The sequence below is a fragment of the Pristiophorus japonicus genome, unplaced genomic scaffold (genome assembly GCF_044704955.1).
Source record: "Pristiophorus japonicus isolate sPriJap1 unplaced genomic scaffold, sPriJap1.hap1 HAP1_SCAFFOLD_30, whole genome shotgun sequence".
In the NCBI taxonomy this organism is placed as follows: domain Eukaryota; kingdom Metazoa; phylum Chordata; class Chondrichthyes; family Pristiophoridae; genus Pristiophorus; species Pristiophorus japonicus.
This window is the reverse complement of record NW_027252779.1, coordinates 11,332,488-11,350,706: the sequence shown is the minus strand read 5'-3', so window position 1 is coordinate 11,350,706 and position 18,219 is coordinate 11,332,488. Positions and strand designations below refer to the sequence as shown.

At 44.4% G+C, this 18,219-nt stretch overlaps 17 non-coding genes across 17 annotated transcripts; all 17 read left to right on the top strand.

Annotated features, from left to right (window-relative positions):
* Positions 1-362: 362 nt before the first annotated feature.
* Positions 363-434, top strand: trnae-uuc (transfer RNA glutamic acid (anticodon UUC)). Its single transcript has one exon. It is a non-coding gene; the product is annotated as a tRNA-Glu (tRNA).
* A 1,423-nt stretch (positions 435-1,857) lies between these two features.
* trnai-aau (transfer RNA isoleucine (anticodon AAU)) lies at positions 1,858-1,931 on the top strand. The gene has a single exon. It is a non-coding gene; the product is annotated as a tRNA-Ile (tRNA).
* Positions 1,932-2,472: 541 nt separating this feature from the next.
* trnae-uuc (transfer RNA glutamic acid (anticodon UUC)) lies at positions 2,473-2,544 on the top strand. The gene has a single exon. It is a non-coding gene; the product is annotated as a tRNA-Glu (tRNA).
* A 1,423-nt stretch (positions 2,545-3,967) lies between these two features.
* Positions 3,968-4,041, top strand: trnai-aau (transfer RNA isoleucine (anticodon AAU)). The gene has a single exon. It is a non-coding gene; the product is annotated as a tRNA-Ile (tRNA).
* A 542-nt stretch (positions 4,042-4,583) lies between these two features.
* Positions 4,584-4,655, top strand: trnae-uuc (transfer RNA glutamic acid (anticodon UUC)). The gene has a single exon. It is a non-coding gene; the product is annotated as a tRNA-Glu (tRNA).
* Positions 4,656-6,078: 1,423 nt separating this feature from the next.
* trnai-aau (transfer RNA isoleucine (anticodon AAU)) lies at positions 6,079-6,152 on the top strand. Its single transcript has one exon. It is a non-coding gene; the product is annotated as a tRNA-Ile (tRNA).
* A 541-nt stretch (positions 6,153-6,693) lies between these two features.
* trnae-uuc (transfer RNA glutamic acid (anticodon UUC)) lies at positions 6,694-6,765 on the top strand. The gene has a single exon. It is a non-coding gene; the product is annotated as a tRNA-Glu (tRNA).
* A 1,423-nt stretch (positions 6,766-8,188) lies between these two features.
* Positions 8,189-8,262, top strand: trnai-aau (transfer RNA isoleucine (anticodon AAU)). Its single transcript has one exon. It is a non-coding gene; the product is annotated as a tRNA-Ile (tRNA).
* A 541-nt stretch (positions 8,263-8,803) lies between these two features.
* trnae-uuc (transfer RNA glutamic acid (anticodon UUC)) lies at positions 8,804-8,875 on the top strand. The gene has a single exon. It is a non-coding gene; the product is annotated as a tRNA-Glu (tRNA).
* A 1,423-nt stretch (positions 8,876-10,298) lies between these two features.
* Positions 10,299-10,372, top strand: trnai-aau (transfer RNA isoleucine (anticodon AAU)). The gene has a single exon. It is a non-coding gene; the product is annotated as a tRNA-Ile (tRNA).
* A 542-nt stretch (positions 10,373-10,914) lies between these two features.
* On the top strand, positions 10,915-10,986 carry trnae-uuc (transfer RNA glutamic acid (anticodon UUC)). The gene has a single exon. It is a non-coding gene; the product is annotated as a tRNA-Glu (tRNA).
* A 1,423-nt stretch (positions 10,987-12,409) lies between these two features.
* On the top strand, positions 12,410-12,483 carry trnai-aau (transfer RNA isoleucine (anticodon AAU)). Its single transcript has one exon. It is a non-coding gene; the product is annotated as a tRNA-Ile (tRNA).
* Positions 12,484-13,025: 542 nt separating this feature from the next.
* trnae-uuc (transfer RNA glutamic acid (anticodon UUC)) lies at positions 13,026-13,097 on the top strand. The gene has a single exon. It is a non-coding gene; the product is annotated as a tRNA-Glu (tRNA).
* A 1,423-nt stretch (positions 13,098-14,520) lies between these two features.
* trnai-aau (transfer RNA isoleucine (anticodon AAU)) lies at positions 14,521-14,594 on the top strand. The gene has a single exon. It is a non-coding gene; the product is annotated as a tRNA-Ile (tRNA).
* Positions 14,595-15,135: 541 nt separating this feature from the next.
* On the top strand, positions 15,136-15,207 carry trnae-uuc (transfer RNA glutamic acid (anticodon UUC)). The gene has a single exon. It is a non-coding gene; the product is annotated as a tRNA-Glu (tRNA).
* A 1,425-nt stretch (positions 15,208-16,632) lies between these two features.
* On the top strand, positions 16,633-16,706 carry trnai-aau (transfer RNA isoleucine (anticodon AAU)). The gene has a single exon. It is a non-coding gene; the product is annotated as a tRNA-Ile (tRNA).
* Positions 16,707-17,248: 542 nt separating this feature from the next.
* Positions 17,249-17,320, top strand: trnae-uuc (transfer RNA glutamic acid (anticodon UUC)). The gene has a single exon. It is a non-coding gene; the product is annotated as a tRNA-Glu (tRNA).
* The last annotated feature ends 899 nt before the right edge of the window (positions 17,321-18,219 follow it).

Sequence of the window (18,219 nt, the reverse complement as noted above, 5' to 3'; positions counted from 1 at the left end):
TGATAAACGATGAACCGGAGGCCTGTTCCCGTAAATGCTCAAAAGTAGGAACAGGCAGCCAGAACGGTTCTGTCGCCTGGAGATGGGCAAAAGACTGTAGTTCAGGACAAAAACACTAAATGAAATGTTCACCCGGCACCGAGAGTGAAAAATCCCGAGAAAAGGACAGAATGAAATAGATTTCAGTGGATGCCTACCCGCACGTGATGCTGCGGATGCGCGGACATATCTTTGGTGTTCTCCACAAAAAATGCCATTTGCTCCGAACAGTTTTACCTGGCGCGAAAGTGGTGAGACTTTGGAAGGAGCAAGCAGGAAAGACTGTGTGGGTCTGCTTGTTGGCAAGCAAATGTGTAGCAGCTTCCCTGGTGGTTTAGTGGTTAGGTTTCGGCGCTTTCACCGCTGCGGCCCGGGTTCGATTCCCGGTCAGGGAACATTGTATTTTCGGCCGTTTGACCTGCAAGGCTGTTCTTGAACAAACTCACAGCTCACTGCACTCTTGCTGCCCCAACCATCAGCAGCGCATCATTCGTTGTAGTGATACAGCACACACTTCTGTGCCTTCCGTTTCAAAGTCAGCAGTAAATGAGGAGATCTCGCTCTCGCTCAACTGGTGCTGATTGACACCGTAAATGTTGCCAATCATGGCTAACTTTAGCCTTCCGTGTACATTTTTGCGGCACATCACTCTAGCTTACCATCTGTCAATGCATTGCCAGTGTGGAAATATTCAGCATTTTAAACTTAGCAACGTCTGCAAGACTGGAATCAGTGAATGCCTGGGCCATGGCCACTGATAACTTATCCCGAGCATTCATTTGGCCTGGGCCCCTCCTATATTGCACATTGGCTCACTGTGTGTCTATGTTTAGCGTTCACAGGCAATTTACAAGCTCTGAATTTCCCAGCAGTGAATTCATGGAGTGATTGATCTAACCGATATTCAACATCAGTATTGTTAATTCTCAAACAGTTATAAACTCTCCAGTATATTTCACTGTGTCTTCAAGACGGTGAGATCGAGCCTGTTGTGCAAGCTTTGTTTCTTTATGAACACTTCAGCAGAACATTAAATCAACATGTGGAATTGAATTGCTGATTGACACTGTAAATTTGCCAACATTTAACTGCAGTGTGACAACAATCACCGTTATAATTAGGCTTCCATTACGTTCTTGCACGACATCACCCTAAGTAACCTAGTTGATCACAGCACAGATATCAGTTAATTCATTGCCAGTGCGAAAAAATACACATTTTGAACTTAGCAACGTGTACAAGACCATTGCCTGGATCGTGGGCACTGATAACGGAACATGAGCATTAAGATTTTCGGTATCATTATACTTTACATTGACACAACCTGAGCTCTGAGATGTGTTTTGGACCCATTGCCCCGAAACGAGGACAGAGTGGGTGGGGCAATTCCTTCCGGGGTCAGGTTTTCTTTCAAAAAGGTGTGAGAAAACTTTGCTTCGTTTACTGTCAGACCGAAATAGTTCAGTTGGGAAGGCGTTTGACTGAAGATCCAGATGGTTCATGGCTCAATCCCGTGTTTCAGCAATTTTTGGTTATTTCGCGTTCCCTTCATTCTAAGGGTAGTGGCTGATTTTATATCGGGACAGTGGGCTGTTCAGCGGTTGCGTGATAATAATTTTCAACATGAATTGTTTTTAGATTAAGCTGTTACGTTCTGTTACGTTCTATTTACACTCTGCGCAGTGTTGTAGATGAACAGTGAACAATGTTTAAGCGATGTGATGCGTTCAATGTTTATGAGGTAAATCTGTCATCCAGTGTGAGTTGGAAACACAATCCCCGCAGAGTGAGCTTTCACGCAACGTTAACACAACTTGTGGCCGGTTAGCTCAGTTGGTTAGAGCGTGGTGCTAATAACGCCAAGGTCGCGGGTTCGATCCCCGTACGGGCCATTCCAGTGTTTTTCATAATTTTTATTCGGTTTTTAATCACGTTGAAAATCAAATCTTTATAATGAAACAAATCCACACAGAATCACAAGGGTTGGGAATTATTTGGAATAACAGTCATTGCTACTTGCCGACGGGGTGGAGAGGCACATCTTTCTGTTTATTTCTGTTTCTTGGTTTGCTGATAAACGATGAACCGGAGGCCTGTTCCCGTAAATGCTCAAAAGTAGGAACAGACAGCCAGAACGGTTCTGTCGCCTGGAGATGGGCAAAAGACTGTAGTTCAGGACAAAAACACTAAATGAAATGTTCACCCGGCACCGAGAGTGAAAAATCCCGAGAAAAGGACAGAATGAAATAGATTTCAGTGGATGCCTACCCGCACGTGATGCTGCGGATGCGCGGACATATCTTTGGTGTTCTCCACAAAAAATGCCATTTGCTCCGAACAGTTTTACCTGGCGCGAAAGTGGTGAGACTTTGGAAGGAGCAAGCAGGAAAGACTGTGTGGGTCTGCTTGTTGGCAAGCAAATGTGTAGCAGCTTCCCTGGTGGTTTAGTGGTTAGGTTTCGGCGCTTTCACCGCTGCGGCCCGGGTTCGATTCCCGGTCAGGGAACATTGTATTTTCGGCCGTTTGACCTGCAAGGCTGTTCTTGAACAAATTCACAGCTCACTGCACTCTTGCTGCCCCAACCATCAGCAGCGCATCATTCGTTGTAGTGATACAGCACACACTTCTGTGCCTTCCGTTTCAAAGTCAGCAGTAAATGAGGAGATCTCGCTCTCGCTCAACTGGTGCTGATTGACACCGTAAATGTTGCCAATCATGGCTAACTTTAGCCTTCCGTGTACATTTTTGCGGCACATCACTCTAGCTTACCATCTGACAATGCATTGCCAGTGTGGAAATATTCAGCATTTTAAACTTAGCAACGTCTGCAAGACTGGAATCACTGAATGCCTGGGCCATGGCCACTGATAACTTATCCCGAGCATTCATTTGGCCTGGGCCCCTCCTATATTGCACATTGGCTCACTGTGTGTCTATGTTTAGCGTTCACAGGCAATTTACAAGCTCTGAATTTCCCAGCAGTGAATTCATGGAGTGATTGATCTAACCGATATTCAACATCAGTATTGTTAAGTCTCAAACAGTTATAAACTCTCCAGTATATTTCACTGTGTCTTCAAGACGGTGAGATCGAGCCTGTTGTGCAAGCTTTGTTTCTTTATGAACACTTCAGCAGAACATTAAATCAACATGTGGAATTGAATTGCTGATTGACACTGTAAATTTGCCAACATTTAACTGCAGTGTGACAACAATCACCGTTATAATTAGGCTTCCATTACGTTCTTGCACGACATCACCCTAAGTAACCTAGTTGATCACAGCACAGATATCAGTTAATTCATTGCCAGTGCGAAAAAATACACATTTTGAACTTAGCAACGTGTACAAGACCATTGCCTGGATCGTGGGCACTGATAACGGAACATGAGCATTAAGATTTTCGGTATCATTATACTTTACATTGACACAACCTGAGCTCTGAGATGTGTTTTGGACCCATTGCCCCGAAACGAGGACAGAGTGGGTGGGGCAATTCCTTCCGGGGTCAGGTTTTCTTTCAAAAAGGTGTGAGAAAACTTTGCTTCGTTCACTGTCAGACCGAAATAGTTCAGTTGGGAAGGCGTTTGACTGAAGATCCAGATGGTTCATGGCTCAATCCCGTGTTTCAGCAATTTTTGGTTATTTCGCGTTCCCTTCATTCTAAGGGTAGTGGCTGATTTTATATCGGGACAGTGGGCTGTTCAGCGGTTGCGTGATAATAATTTTCAACATGAATTGTTTTTAGATTAAGCTGTTACGTTCTGTTACGTTCTATTTACACTCTGCGCAGTGTTGTAGATGAACAGTGAACAATGTTTAAGCGATGTGATGCGTTCAATGTTTATGCAGTAAATCTGTCATCCAGTGTGAGTTGGAAACACAATCCCCGCAGAGTGAGCTTTCACGCAACGTTAACACAACTTGTGGCCGGTTAGCTCAGTTGGTTAGAGCGTGGTGCTAATAACGCCAAGGTCGCGGGTTCGATCCCCGTACGGGCCATTCCAGTGTTTTTCATAATTTTTATTCGGTGTTTTAGTCACGTTGAAAATCAAATCTTTATAATGAAACAAATCCACACAGAATCACAAGGGTTGGGAATTATTTGGAATAACAGTCATTGCTATTTGCCGACGGGGTGGAGAGGCACATCTTTCTGTTTATTTCTGTTTCTTGGTTTGCTGATAAACGATGAACCGGAGGCCTGTTCCCGTAAATGCTCAAAAGTAGGAACAGACAGCCAGAACGGTTCTGTCGCCTGGAGATGGGCAAAAGACTGTAGTTCAGGACAAAAACACTAAATGAAATGTTCACCCGGCACCGAGAGTGAAAAATCCCGAGAAAAGGACAGAATGAAATAGATTTCAGTGGATGCCTACCCGCACGTGATGCTGCGGATGCGCGGACATATCTTTGGTGTTCTCCACAAAAAATGCCATTTGCTCCGAACAGTTTTACCTGGCGCGAAAGTGGTGAGACTTTGGAAGGAGCAAGCAGGAAAGACTGTGTGGGTCTGCTTGTTGGCAAGCAAATGTGTAGCAGCTTCCCTGGTGGTTTAGTGGTTAGGTTTCGGCGCTTTCACCGCTGCGGCCCGGGTTCGATTCCCGGTCAGGGAACATTGTATTTTCGGCCGTTTGACCTGCAAGGCTGTTCTTGAACAAATTCACAGCTCACTGCACTCTTGCTGCCCCAACCATCAGCAGCGCATCATTCGTTGTAGTGATACAGCACACACTTCTGTGCCTTCCGTTTCAAAGTCAGCAGTAAATGAGGAGATCTCGCTCTCGCTCAACTGGTGCTGATTGACACCGTAAATGTTGCCAATCATGGCTAACTTTAGCCTTCCGTGTACATTTTTGCGGCACATCACTCTAGCTTACCATCTGTCAATGCATTGCCAGTGTGGAAATATTCAGCATTTTAAACTTAGCAACGTCTGCAAGACTGGAATCAGTGAATGCCTGGGCCATGGCCACTGATAACTTATCCCGAGCATTCATTTGGCCTGGGCCCCTCCTATATTGCACATTGGCTCACTGTGTGTCTATGTTTAGCGTTCACAGGCAATTTACAAGCTCTGAATTTCCCAGCAGTGAATTCATGGAGTGATTGATCTAACCGATATTCAACATCAGTATTGTTAATTCTCAAACAGTTATAAACTCTCCAGTATATTTCACTGTGTCTTCAAGACGGTGAGATCGAGCCTGTTGTGCAAGCTTTGTTTCTTTATGAACACTTCAGCAGAACATTAAATCAACATGTGGAATTGAATTGCTGATTGACACTGTAAATTTGCCAACATTTAACTGCAGTGTGACAACAATCACCGTTATAATTAGGCTTCCATTACGTTCTTGCACGACATCACCCTAAGTAACATAGTTGATCACAGCACAGATATCAGTTAATTCATTGCCAGTGCGAAAAAATACACATTTTGAACTTAGCAACGTGTACAAGACCATTGCCTGGATCGTGGGCACTGATAACGGAACATGAGCATTAAGATTTTCGGTATCATTATACTTTACATTGACACAACCTGAGCTCTGAGATGTGTTTTGGACCCATTGCCCCGAAACGAGGACAGAGTGGGTGGGGCAATTCCTTCCGGGGTCAGGTTTTCTTTCAAAAAGGTGTGAGAAAACTTTGCTTCGTTTACTGTCAGACCGAAATAGTTCAGTTGGGAAGGCGTTTGACTGAAGATCCAGATGGTTCATGGCTCAATCCCGTGTTTCAGCAATTTTTGGTTATTTCGCGTTCCCTTCATTCTAAGGGTAGTGGCTGATTTTATATCGGGACAGTGGGCTGTTCAGCGGTTGCGTGATAATAATTTTCAACATGAATTGTTTTTAGATTAAGCTGTTACGTTCTGTTACGTTCTATTTACACTCTGCGCAGTGTTGTAGATGAACAGTGAACAATGTTTAAGCGATGTGATGCGTTCAATGTTTATGAGGTAAATCTGTCATCCAGTGTGAGTTGGAAACACAATCCCCGCAGAGTGAGCTTTCACGCAACGTTAACACAACTTGTGGCCGGTTAGCTCAGTTGGTTAGAGCGTGGTGCTAATAACGCCAAGGTCGCGGGTTCGATCCCCGTACGGGCCATTCCAGTGTTTTTCATAATTTTTATTCGGTTTTTAATCACGTTGAAAATCAAATCTTTATAATGAAACAAATCCACACAGAATCACAAGGGTTGGGAATTATTTGGAATAACAGTCATTGCTACTTGCCGACGGGGTGGAGAGGCACATCTTTCTGTTTATTTCTGTTTCTTGGTTTGCTGATAAACGATGAACCGGAGGCCTGTTCCCGTAAATGCTCAAAAGTAGGAACAGACAGCCAGAACGGTTCTGTCGCCTGGAGATGGGCAAAAGACTGTAGTTCAGGACAAAAACACTAAATGAAATGTTCACCCGGCACCGAGAGTGAAAAATCCCGAGAAAAGGACAGAATGAAATAGATTTCAGTGGATGCCTACCCGCACGTGATGCTGCGGATGCGCGGACATATCTTTGGTGTTCTCCACAAAAAATGCCATTTGCTCCGAACAGTTTTACCTGGCGCGAAAGTGGTGAGACTTTGGAAGGAGCAAGCAGGAAAGACTGTGTGGGTCTGCTTGTTGGCAAGCAAATGTGTAGCAGCTTCCCTGGTGGTTTAGTGGTTAGGTTTCGGCGCTTTCACCGCTGCGGCCCGGGTTCGATTCCCGGTCAGGGAACATTGTATTTTCGGCCGTTTGACCTGCAAGGCTGTTCTTGAACAAATTCACAGCTCACTGCACTCTTGCTGCCCCAACCATCAGCAGCGCATCATTCGTTGTAGTGATACAGCACACACTTCTGTGCCTTCCGTTTCAAAGTCAGCAGTAAATGAGGAGATCTCGCTCTCGCTCAACTGGTGCTGATTGACACCGTAAATGTTGCCGATCATGGCTAACTTTAGCCTTCCGTGTACATTTTTGCGGCACATCACTCTAGCTTACCATCTGTCAATGCATTGCCAGTGTGGAAATATTCAGCATTTTAAACTTAGCAACGTCTGCAAGACTGGAATCAGTGAATGCCTGGGCCATGGCCACTGATAACTTATCCCGAGCATTCATTTGGCCTGGGCCCCTCCTATATTGCACATTGGCTCACTGTGTGTCTATGTTTAGCGTTCACAGGCAATTTACAAGCTCTGAATTTCCCAGCAGTGAATTCATGGAGTGATTGATCTAACCGATATTCAACATCAGTATTGTTAATTCTCAAACAGTTATAAACTCTCCAGTATATTTCACTGTGTCTTCAAGACGGTGAGATCGAGCCTGTTGTGCAAGCTTTGTTTCTTTATGAACACTTCAGCAGAACATTAAATCAACATGTGGAATTGAATTGCTGATTGACACTGTAAATTTGCCAACATTTAACTGCAGTGTGACAACAATCACCGTTATAATTAGGCTTCCATTACGTTCTTGCACGACATCACCCTAAGTAACCTAGTTGATCACAGCACAGATATCAGTTAATTCATTGCCAGTGCGAAAAAATACACATTTTGAACTTAGCAACGTGTACAAGACCATTGCCTGGATCGTGGGCACTGATAACGGAACATGAGCATTAAGATTTTCGGTATCATTATACTTTACATTGACACAACCTGAGCTCTGAGATGTGTTTTGGACCCATTGCCCCGAAACGAGGACAGAGTGGGTGGGGCAATTCCTTCCGGGGTCAGGTTTTCTTTCAAAAAGGTGTGAGAAAACTTTGCTTCGTTCACTGTCAGACCGAAATAGTTCAGTTGGGAAGGCGTTTGACTGAAGATCCAGATGGTTCATGGCTCAATCCCGTGTTTCAGCAATTTTTGGTTATTTCGCGTTCCCTTCATTCTAAGGGTAGTGGCTGATTTTATATCGGGACAGTGGGCTGTTCAGCGGTTGCGTGATAATAATTTTCAACATGAATTGTTTTTAGATTAAGCTGTTACGTTCTGTTACGTTCTATTTACACTCTGCGCAGTGTTGTAGATGAACAGTGAACAATGTTTAAGCGATGTGATGCGTTCAATGTTTATGCAGTAAATCTGTCATCCAGTGTGAGTTGGAAACACAATCCCCGCAGAGTGAGCTTTCACGCAACGTTAACACAACTTGTGGCCGGTTAGCTCAGTTGGTTAGAGCGTGGTGCTAATAACGCCAAGGTCGCGGGTTCGATCCCCGTACGGGCCATTCCAGTGTTTTTCATAATTTTTATTCGGTTTTTAATCACGTTGAAAATCAAATCTTCATAATGAAACAAATCCACACAGAATCACAAGGGTTGGGAATTATTTGGAATAACAGTCATTGCTACTTGCCGACGGGGTGGAGAGGCACATCTTTCTGTTTATTTCTGTTTCTTGGTTTGCTGATAAACGATGAACCGGAGGCCTGTTCCCGTAAATGCTCAAAAGTAGGAACAGACAGCCAGAACGGTTCTGTCGCCTGGAGATGGGCAAAAGACTGCAGTTCAGGACAAAAACACTAAATGAAATGTTCACCCGGCACCGAGAGTGAAAAATCCCGAGAAAAGGACAGAATGAAATAGATTTCAGTGGATGCCTACCCGCACGTGATGCTGCGGATGCGCGGACATATCTTTGGTGTTCTCCACAAAAAATGCCATTTGCTACGAACAGTTTTACCTGGCGCGAAAGTGGTGAGACTTTGGAAGGAGCAAGCAGGAAAGACTGTGTTGGTCTGCTTGTTGGCAAGCAAATGTGTAGCAGCTTCCCTGGTGGTTTAGTGGTTAGGTTTCGGCGCTTTCACCGCTGCGGCCCGGGTTCGATTCCCGGTCAGGGAACATTGTATTTTCGGCCGTTTGACCTGCAAGGCTGTTCTTGAACAAATTCACAGCTCACTGCACTCTTGCTGCCCCAACCATCAGCAGCGCATCATTCGTTGTAGTGATACAGCACACACTTCTGTGCCTTCCGTTTCAAAGTCAGCAGTAAATGAGGAGATCTCGCTCTCGCTCAACTGGTGCTGATTGACACCGTAAATGTTGCCAATCATGGCTAACTTTAGCCTTCCGTGTACATTTTTGCGGCACATCACTCTAGCTTACCATCTGTCAATGCATTGCCAGTGTGGAAATATTCAGCATTTTAAACTTAGCAACGTCTGCAAGACTGGAATCAGTGAATGCCTGGGCCATGGCCACTGATAACTTATCCCGAGCATTCATTTGGCCTGGGCCCCTCCTATATTGCACATTGGCTCACTGTGTGTCTATGTTTAGCGTTCACAGGCAATTTACAAGCTCTGAATTTCCCAGCAGTGAATTCATGGAGTGATTGATCTAACCGATATTCAACATCAGTATTGTTAATTCTCAAACAGTTATAAACTCTCCAGTATATTTCACTGTGTCTTCAAGACGGTGAGATCGAGCCTGTTGTGCAAGCTTTGTTTCTTTATGAACACTTCAGCAGAACATTAAATCAACATGTGGAATTGAATTGCTGATTGACACTGTAAATTTGCCAACATTTAACTGCAGTGTGACAACAATCACCGTTATAATTAGGCTTCCATTACGTTCTTGCACGACATCACCCTAAGTAACCTAGTTGATCACAGCACAGATATCAGTTAATTCATTGCCAGTGCGAAAAAATACACATTTTGAACTTAGCAACGTGTACAAGACCATTGCCTGGATCGTGGGCACTGATAACGGAACATGAGCATTAAGATTTTCGGTATCATTATACTTTACATTGACACAACCTGAGCTCTGAGATGTGTTTTGGACCCATTGCCCCGAAACGAGGACAGAGTGGGTGGGGCAATTCCTTCCGGGGTCAGGTTTTCTTTCAAAAAGGTGTGAGAAAACTTTGCTTCGTTTACTGTCAGACCGAAATAGTTCAGTTGGGAAGGCGTTTGACTGAAGATCCAGATGGTTCATGGCTCAATCCCGTGTTTCAGCAATTTTTGGTTATTTCGCGTTCCCTTCATTCTAAGGGTAGTGGCTGATTTTATATCGGGACAGTGGGCTGTTCAGCGGTTGCGTGATAATAATTTTCAACATGAATTGTTTTTAGATTAAGCTGTTACGTTCTGTTACGTTCTATTTACACTCTGCGCAGTGTTGTAGATGAACAGTGAACAATGTTTAAGCGATGTGATGCGTTCAATGTTTATGCAGTAAATCTGTCATCCAGTGTGAGTTGGAAACACAATCCCCGCAGAGTGAGCTTTCACGCAACGTTAGCACAACTTGTGGCCGGTTAGCTCAGTTGGTTAGAGCGTGGTGCTAATAACGCCAAGGTCGCGGGTTCGATCCCCGTACGGGCCATTCCAGTGTTTTTCATAATTTTTATTCGGTGTTTTAGTCACGTTGAAAATCAAATCTTTATAATGAAACAAATCCACACAGAATCACAAGGGTTGGGAATTATTTGGAATAACAGTCATTGCTACTTGCCGACGGGGTGGAGAGGCACATCTTTCTGTTTATTTCTGTTTCTTGGTTTGCTGATAAACGATGAACCGGAGGCCTGTTCCCGTAAATGCTCAAAAGTAGGAACAGACAGCCAGAACGGTTCTGTCGCCTGGAGATGGGCAAAAGACTGCAGTTCAGGACAAAAACACTAAATGAAATGTTCACCCGGCACCGAGAGTGAAAAATCCCGAGAAAAGGACAGAATGAAATAGATTTCAGTGGATGCCTACCCGCACGTGATGCTGCGGATGCGCGGACATATCTTTGGTGTTCTCCACTAAAAATGCCATTTGCTCCGAACAGTTTTACCTGGCGCGAAAGTGGTGAGACTTTGGAAGGAGCAAGCAGGAAAGACTGTGTTGGTCTGCTTGTTGGCAAGCAAATGTGTAGCAGCTTCCCTGGTGGTTTAGTGGTTAGGTTTCGGCGCTTTCACCGCTGCGGCCCGGGTTCGATTCCCGGTCAGGGAACATTGTATTTTCGGCCGTTTGACCTGCAAGGCTGTTCCTGAACAAATTCACAGCTCACTGCACTCTTGCTGCCCCAACCATCAGCAGCGCATCATTCGTTGTAGTGATACAGCACACACTTCTGTGCCTTCCGTTTCAAAGTCAGCAGTAAATGAGGAGATCTCGCTCTCGCTCAACTGGTGCTGATTGACACCGTAAATGTTGCCAATCATGGCTAACTTTAGCCTTCCGTGTACATTTTTGCGGCACATCACTCTAGCTTACCATCTGTCAATGCATTGCCAGTGTGGAAATATTCAGCATTTTAAACTTAGCAACGTCTGCAAGACTGGAATCAGTGAATGCCTGGGCCATGGCCACTGATAACTTATCCCGAGCATTCATTTGGCCTGGGCCCCTCCTAGATTGCACATTGGCTCACTGTGTGTCTATGTTTAGCGTTCACAGGCAATTTACAAGCTCTGAATTTCCCAGCAGTGAATTCATGGAGTGATTGATCTAACCGATATTCAACATCAGTATTGTTAATTCTCAAACAGTTATAAACTCTCCAGTATATTTCACTGTGTCTTCAAGACGGTGAGATCGAGCCTGTTGTGCAAGCTTTGTTTCTTTATGAACACTTCAGCAGAACATTAAATCAACATGTGGAATTGAATTGCTGATTGACACTGTAAATTTGCCAACATTTAACTGCAGTGTGACAACAATCACCGTTATAATTAGGCTTCCATTACGTTCTTGCACGACATCACCCTAAGTAACCTAGTTGATCACAGCACAGATATCAGTTAATTCATTGCCAGTGCGAAAAAATACACATTTTGAACTTAGCAACGTGTACAAGACCATTGCCTGGATCGTGGGCACTGATAACGGAACATGAGCATTAAGATTTTCGGTATCATTATACTTTACATTGACACAACCTGAGCTCTGAGATGTGTTTTGGACCCATTGCCCCGAAACGAGGACAGAGTGGGTGGGGCAATTCCTTCCGGGGTCAGGTTTTCTTTCAAAAAGGTGTGAGAAAACTTTGCTTCGTTTACTGTCAGACCGAAATAGTTCAGTTGGGAAGGCGTTTGACTGAAGATCCAGATGGTTCATGGCTCAATCCCGTGTTTCAGCAATTTTTGGTTATTTCGCGTTCCCTTCATTCTAAGGGTAGTGGCTGATTTTATATCGGGACAGTGGGCTGTTCAGCGGTTGCGTGATAATAATTTTCAACATGAATTGTTTTTAGATTAAGCTGTTACGTTCTGTTACGTTCTATTTACACTCTGCGCAGTGTTGTAGATGAACAGTGAACAATGTTTAAGCGATGTGATGCGTTCAATGTTTATGCAGTAAATCTGTCATCCAGTGTGAGTTGGAAACACAATCCCCGCAGAGTGAGCTTTCACGCAACGTTAGCACAACTTGTGGCCGGTTAGCTCAGTTGGTTAGAGCGTGGTGCTAATAACGCCAAGGTCGCGGGTTCGATCCCCGTACGGGCCATTCCAGTGTTTTTCATAATTTTTATTCGGTGTTTTAGTCACGTTGAAAATCAAATCTTTATAATGAAACAAATCCACACAGAATCACAAGGGTTGGGAATTATTTGGAATAACAGTCATTGCTACTTGCCGACGGGGTGGAGAGGCACATCTTTCTGTTTATTTCTGTTTCTTGGTTTGCTGATAAACGATGAACCGGAGGCCTGTTCCCGTAAATGCTCAAAAGTAGGAACAGACAGCCAGAACGGTTCTGTCGCCTGGAGATGGGCAAAAGACTGCAGTTCAGGACAAAAACACTAAATGAAATGTTCACCCGGCACCGAGAGTGAAAAATCCCGAGAAAAGGACAGAATGAAATAGATTTCAGTGGATGCCTACCCGCACGTGATGCTGCGGATGCGCGGACATATCTTTGGTGTTCTCCACTAAAAATGCCATTTGCTCCGAACAGTTTTACCTGGCGCGAAAGTGGTGAGACTTTGGAAGGAGCAAGCAGGAAAGACTGTGTTGGTCTGCTTGTTGGCAAGCAAATGTGTAGCAGCTTCCCTGGTGGTTTAGTGGTTAGGTTTCGGCGCTTTCACCGCTGCGGCCCGGGTTCGATTCCCGGTCAGGGAACATTGTATTTTCGGCCGTTTGACCTGCAAGGCTGTTCCTGAACAAATTCACAGCTCACTGCACTCTTGCTGCCCCAACCATCAGCAGCGCATCATTCGTTGTAGTGATACAGCACACACTTCTGTGCCTTCCGTTTCAAAGTCAGCAGTAAATGAGGAGATCTCGCTCTCGCTCAACTGGTGCTGATTGACACCGTAAATGTTGCCAATCATGGCTAACTTTAGCCTTCCGTGTACATTTTTGCGGCACATCACTCTAGCTTACCATCTGTCAATGCATTGCCAGTGTGGAAATATTCAGCATTTTAAACTTAGCAACGTCTGCAAGACTGGAATCAGTGAATGCCTGGGCCATGGCCACTGATAACTTATCCCGAGCATTCATTTGGCCTGGGCCCCTCCTAGATTGCACATTGGCTCACTGTGTGTCTATGTTTAGCGTTCACAGGCAATTTACAAGCTCTGAATTTCCCAGCAGTGAATTCATGGAGTGATTGATCTAACCGATATTCAACATCAGTATTGTTAAGTCTCAAACAGTTATAAACTCTCCAGTATATTTCACTGTGTCTTCAAGACGGTGAGATCGAGCCTGTTGTGCAAGCTTTGTTTCTTTATGAACACTTCAGCAGAACATTAAATCAACATGTGGAATTGAATTGCTGATTGACACTGTAAATTTGCCAACATTTAACTGCAGTGTGAGAACAATCACCGTTATAATTAGGCTTCCATTACGTTCTTGCACGACATCACCCTAAGTAACCTAGTTGATCACAGCACAGATATCAGTTAATTCATTGCCAGTGCGAAAAAATACACATTTTGAACTTAGGAACGTGTACAAGACCATTGCCTGGATCGTGGGCACTGATAACGGAACATGAGCATTAAGATTTTCGGTATCATTATACTTTACATTGACACAACCTGAGCTCTGAGATGTGTTTTGGACCCATTGCCCCGAAACGATGACAGAGTGGGTGGGGCAATTCCTTCCGGGGTCAGGTTTTCTTTCAAAAAGGTGTGAGAAAACTTTGCTTCGTTTACTGTCAGACCGAAATAGTTCAGTTGGGAAGGCGTTTGACTGAAGATCCAGATGGTTCATGGCTCAATCCCGTGTTTCAGCAATTTTTGGTTATTTCGCGTTCCCTTCATTCTAAGGGTAGTGGCTGATTTTATATCGGGACAGTGGGCTGTTCAGCGGTTGCGTGATAATAATTTTCAACATGAATTGTTTTTAGATTAAGCTGTTACGTTCTGTTACGTTCTATTTACACTCTGCGCAGTGTTGTAGATGAACAGTGAACAATGTTTAAGCGATGTGATGCGTTCAATGTTTATGCAGCAAATCTGTCATCCAGTGTGAGTTGGAAACACAATCCCCGCAGAGTGAGCTTTCACGCAACGTTAACACAACTTGTGGCCGGTTAGCTCAGTTGGTTAGAGCGTGGTGCTAATAACGCCAAGGTCGCGGGTTCGATCCCCGTACGGGCCATTCCAGTGTTTTTCATAATTTTTATTCGGTTTTTAATCACGTTGAAAATCAAATCTTTATAATGAAACAAATCCACACAGAATCACAAGGGTTGGGAATTATTTGGAATAACAGTCATTGCTACTTGCCGACGGGGTGGAGAGGCACATCTTTCTGTTTATTTCTGTTTCTTGGTTTGCTGATAAACGATGAACCGGAGGCCTGTTCCCATAAATGCTCAAAAGTAGGAACAGACAGCCAGAACGGTTCTGTCGCCTGGAGATGGGCAAAAGACTGCAGTTCAGGACAAAAACACTAAATGAAATGTTCACCCGGCACCGAGAGTGAAAAATCCCGAGAAAAGGACAGAATGAAATAGATTTCAGTGGATGCCTACCCGCACGTGATGCTGCGGATGCGCGGACATATCTTTGGTGTTCTCCACAAAAAATGCCATTTGCTCCGAACAGTTTTACCTGGCGCGAAAGTGGTGAGACTTTGGAAGGAGCAAGCAGGAAAGACTGTGTGGGTCTGCTTGTTGGCAAGCAAATGTGTAGCAGCTTCCCTGGTGGTTTAGTGGTTAGGTTTCGGCGCTTTCACCGCTGCGGCCCGGGTTCGATTCCCGGTCAGGGAACATTGTATTTTCGGCCGTTTGACCTGCATGGCTGTTCTTGAACAAATTCACAGCTCACTGCACTCTTGCTGCCCCAACCACATCAGCAGCGCATCATTCGTTGTCGTGATACAGCACACACTTCTGTGCCTTCCGTTTCAAAGTCAGCAGTAAATGAGGAGATCTCGCTCTCGCTCAACTGGTGCTGATTGACACCGTAAATGTTGCCGATCATGGCTAACTTTAGCCTTCCGTGTACATTTTTGCGGCACATCACTCTAGCTTACCATCTGTCAATGCATTGCCAGTGTGGAAATATTCAGCATTTTAAACTTAGCAACGTCTGCAAGACTGGAATCAGTGAATGCCTGGGCCATAGCCACTGATAACTTATCCCGAGCATTCATTTGGCCTGGGCCCCTCCTATATTGCACATTGGCTCACTGTGTGTCTATGTTTAGCGTTCACAGGCAATTTACAAGTTCTGAATTTCCCAGCAGTGAATTCATGGAGTGATTGATCTAACCGATATTCAACATCAGTATTGTTAAGTCTCAAACAGTTATAAACTCTCCAGTATATTTCACTGTGTCTTCAAGACGGTGAGATCGAGCCTGTTGTGCAAGCTTTGTTTCTTTATGATCACTTCAGCAGAACATTAAATCAACATGTGGAATTGAATTGCTGATTGACACTGTAAATTTGCCAACATTTAACTGCAGTGTGACAACAATCACCGTTATAATTAGGCTTCCATTACGTTCTTGCACGACATCACCCTAAGTAACCTAGTTGATCACAGCACAGATATCAGTTAATTCATTGCCAGTGCGAAAAAATACACATTTTGAACTTAGCAACGTGTACAAGACCATTGCCTGGATCGTGGGCACTGATAACGGAACATGAGCATTAAGATTTTCGGTATCATTATACTTTACATTGACACAACCTGAGCTCTGAGATGTGTTTTGGACCCATTGCCCCGAAACGAGGACAGAGTGGGTGGGGCAATTCCTTCCGGGGTCAGGTTTTCTTTCAAAAAGGTGTGAGAAAACTTTGCTTGGTTCACTGTCAGACCGAAATAGTTCAGTTGGGAAGGCGTTTGACTGAAGATCCAGATGGTTCATGGCTCAATCCCGTGTTTCAGCAATTTTTGGTTATTTCGCGTTCCCTTCATTCTAAGGGTAGTGGCTGATTTTATATCGGGACAGTGGGCTGTTCAGCGGTTGCGTGATAATAATTTTCAACATGAATTGTTTTTAGATTAAGCTGTTACGTTCTGTTACGTTCTATTTACACTCTGCGCAGTGTTGTAGATGAACAGTGAACAATGTTTAAGCGATGTGATGCGTTCAATGTTTATGCAGTAAATCTGTCATCCAGTGTGAGTTGGAAACACAATCCCCGCAGAGTGAGCTTTCACGCAACGTTAACACAACTTGTGGCCGGTTAGCTCAGTTGGTTAGAGCGTGGTGCTAATAACGCCAAGGTCGCGGGTTCGATCCCCGTACGGGCCATTCCAGTGTTTTTCATAATTTTTATTCGGTGTTTTAGTCACGTTGAAAATCAAATCTTTATAATGAAACAAATCCACACAGAATCACAAGGGTTGGGAATTATTTGGAATAACAGTCATTGCTACTTGCCGACGGGGTGGAGAGGCACATCTTTCTGTTTATTTCTGTTTCTTGGTTTGCTGATAAACGATGAACCGGAGGCCTGTTCCCGTAAATGCTCAAAAGTAGGAACAGACAGCCAGAACGGTTCTGTCGCCTGGAGATGGGCAAAAGACTGTAGTTCAGGACAAAAACACTAAATGAAATGTTCACCCGGCACCGAGAGTGAAAAATCCCGAGAAAAGGACAGAATGAAATAGATTTCAGTGGATGCCTACCCGCACGTGATGCTGCGGATGCGCGGACATATCTTTGGTGTTCTCCACAAAAAATGCCATTTGCTCCGAACAGTTTTACCTGGCGCGAAAGTGGTGAGACTTTGGAAGGAGCAAGCAGGAAAGACTGTGTGGGTCTGCTTGTTGGCAAGCAAATGTGTAGCAGCTTCCCTGGTGGTTTAGTGGTTAGGTTTCGGCGCTTTCACCGCTGCGGCCCGGGTTCGATTCCCGGTCAGGGAACATTGTATTTTCGGCCGTTTGACCTGCAAGGCTGTTCTTGAACAAATTCACAGCTCACTGCACTCTTGCTGCCCCAACCATCAGCAGCGCATCATTCGTTGTAGTGATACAGCACACACTTCTGTGCCTTCCGTTTCAAAGTCAGCAGTAAATGAGGAGATCTCGCTCTCGCTCAACTGGTGCTGATTGACACCGTAAATGTTGCCAATCATGGCTAACTTTAGCCTTCCGTGTACATTTTTGCGGCACATCACTCTAGCTTACCATCTGTCAATGCATTGCCAGTGTGGAAATATTCAGCATTTTAAACTTAGCAACGTCTGCAAGACTGGAATCAGTGAATGCCTGGGCCATGGCCACTGATAACTTATCCCGAGCATTCATTTGGCCTGGGCCCCTCCTATATTGCACATTGGCTCACTGTGTGTCTATGTTTAGCGTTCACAGGCAATTTACAAGCTCTGAATTTCCCAGCAGTGAATTCATGGAGTGATTGATCTAACCGATATTCAACATCAGTATTGTTAAGTCTCAAACAGTTATAAACTCTCCAGTATATTTCACTGTGTCTTCAAGACGGTGAGATCGAGCCTGTTGTGCAAGCTTTGTTTCGTTATGAACACTTCAGCAGAACATTAAATCAACATGTGGAATTGAATTGCTGATTGACACTGTAAATTTGCCAACATTTAACTGCAGTGTGAGAACAATTACCGTTATAATTAGGCTTCCATTACGTTCTTGCACGACATCACCCTAAGTAACCTAGTTGATCACAGCACAGATATCAGTTAATTCATTGCCAGTGCGAAAAAATACACATTTTGAACTTAGGAACGTGTACAAGACCATTGCCTGGATCGTGGGCACTGATAACGGAACATGAGCATTAAGATTTT